Source organism: Schistosoma mansoni (genome assembly GCF_000237925.1).
Source record: "Schistosoma mansoni, WGS project CABG00000000 data, chromosome 1 unplaced supercontig 0010, strain Puerto Rico, whole genome shotgun sequence".
Classification (NCBI taxonomy): Eukaryota; Metazoa; Platyhelminthes; class Trematoda; order Strigeidida; family Schistosomatidae; genus Schistosoma; species Schistosoma mansoni.
The window spans coordinates 1,957,993-1,960,507 of NW_017385987.1; the positions used below are offsets into that span (position 1 = coordinate 1,957,993).

The window sequence follows — 2,515 nt, forward strand, 5'->3', positions numbered from 1 at the left end:
AAGAAACTAGCAATTAACAACAGCCGAACACGAGCAGAGAAAGTCAAAGCACAAGCAGACTACGCAGAAGCAAACAGGGAAGTGAAGAAAAGCATTAAAGCCGACAAGCAGAAATACATGGGAGAACTAGCAACGACAGCGGAAAAAGCTGTAAGAGAAGGGAATATGAAACAACTGTATGATACAACGAAGAAATTGTCAGGGAGATATAGCAAACCAGAGAGACCAGTCAAGGACAAAGGAGGAAAGACAATCACTGAGATTCAAGAACAGAGGAAAAGATGGGCAGAATACTTCGAGGAACTGCTGAATAGACCAGCCCCATTGAACCCACCGAACATCGAAGCAGCACACACTGACCTTCCAATAGATGTCACTCCACCAACGATCGAAGAAGTCAAGATGGCCATCAAACAAATCAAGAGAGGGAAGGCATCGGACCTGACAATATACCAGCTGAAGCACTGAAGTCAGACATTGAAGTAAATGCAAACATGCTTCACCTTCTATTCAAGAAGACTTGGGAGGAAGAGAAAGTGCCAACAGACTAGAAAGAATGATACCTCATCAAGATACCAAAGAAGGGAGATCTGAGCAAATGTGAAAATTACAGAGGCATCAGTTTGCTATCAGTACTAAGAAAAGTTTTCAACAGTGCTGCTGAATCGGATGAAAGACTCAGTAGACGCCGAACTTAGGGATCATCAGGCTGGATTCCGTAAGGATAGGTCGTGCACAGAACAATCAGTTGAGTGGAACTCATCACTATACGTCAACTTCATTGACTATGAGGAGGCGTTTGACAGCGTGGACAGGAGAACATTATGGAAACTTCTTCGACACTATGCAGTTCCTGAAAAGATTGTCAACATTATCCAAAACTCATACGATGGACTACAGTGCAAAGTCATGCATGGAGGACAGCTGACAGATGCATTTCCAGTAAGGACCGGAGTCAGACAAGGCTGTCTACTCTCCCCATTTCTCTTCCTTCTAGTGATTGACTGGATTATGAAGAATTCGACATCTGAAGGGAAATACGGAATGCAATGGACTTCTCAGAATCAATTAGATTATTTGGACTTCGCAGATGACCTAGCCCTCCTCTCTCATACACACGAACAAATGCAGATGAAGACAGCAAATGTAGCAGCAGCCTCCGCATCGATAGGCCTCCACATTCACAAAGGAAAAAGCAAGATTCTCAAATGCAACACAGAGAACACCAACCAAATCACACTTGATGGCGAAACTCTGGAAGAGGTGGAAGCATTCACGTACCTGGGAAGCATCGTTGATAAACAAGGAGGATCGGATGCAGATGTAAAGGTGAGGATTGGCAAAGCAAGGGCAGCATTTCCACAATTGAAGAACATATGGAACTCAAAACAACTCTCAACCAATTTCAAGGTCAGAATCTTCAATACGAACGCCAAGACAGTCCTACTGTATGGAGCTGAAACGTGGAGAACTACTACGACCATCATCAGGAAGGTACAAGTATTTATAAATAGTTGTCTACGCAAAATACTCAACATCCATTGGCCGGATACTATCAGCAACAGCGTTTTATGGGAGAGGACAAACCAGCTTCCAGCTGAAGAGGATATTAGGAAAAGACGTTGGAAGTGGATCGGACATACATTAAGGAAATCACCAATGTGCATCACGACTCAATCCCTAACTTGGAATCCGGAAGGGAAGCGGAAAAGAGGAAGGCCAAAGAACACACTACGCCGGGAAATAGAAGCAGATATGAAAAGGATGAATAGCAACTGGAAAGAACTGGAAAGGAAGGCTCAGGACAGAGTTGGATGGAGAATGCTGGTGAGCGGCCTATGCTCCTCGACGAGGGGTAACAGGCGTAAGTAAGTAAGTAAGTAAATATTACAAATTGATTAAATTTGAAAATAAATTCTTATTCAGTTGTTTATAAATATCGTTTCTATCACAAAAACATAAGAGACTCATGATTTCATTCTAGACAAACTCATTTATGTGTACTATGAGTAACCGTAAACTAGAACAAAATAACTACAATATAGTTTTCGGTTCACTCTGAGTCTTATATCAATCCATGATAAAATCTAATTTAAAGCTTAACACTTTCTATAAACATCTATCAGAGATATTATTTCATTTTGAACAACATAATGAGATGTGTTACTGATTATTCATTTTTCTTTGAAAGTACCAATAGGCTATTTCATTAAGCGAATAAATTTGCTTGCTTTTAAATGTCATCACTATTACTCTAAAATTTTAAAGTAACTTTTGAATTTAGCAGAGATGGATAGTGGCTAGCAGTGGAATCCAGGACGCGCGTTTCGTCCTATTAGGGACTCGTCAGCTGGGTGTACCTGCATCTCAGAGTTGATGTTCACTCTGGGACTCGAACCCAGTACCCTCGCTTCAAACGCCATCGCGTTATCCACTCGGCCACTGAGTCCTGATAGCCACTTGCTTGTGCGATGGGGTGAAGTTTAAATTCACTTCGTATTATTTGTTTGGGATC

General features: G+C 41.6%; 1 non-coding gene across 1 annotated transcript; it reads right to left on the minus strand.

Annotated features, from left to right (window-relative positions):
- Positions 1-2,379: 2,379 nt before the first annotated feature.
- Smp_tRNA_02247_Gln_TTG.1.1 lies at positions 2,380-2,445 on the minus strand. The gene has a single exon. It is a non-coding gene (tRNA).
- Between the last annotated feature and the right edge of the window lie 70 nt (positions 2,446-2,515).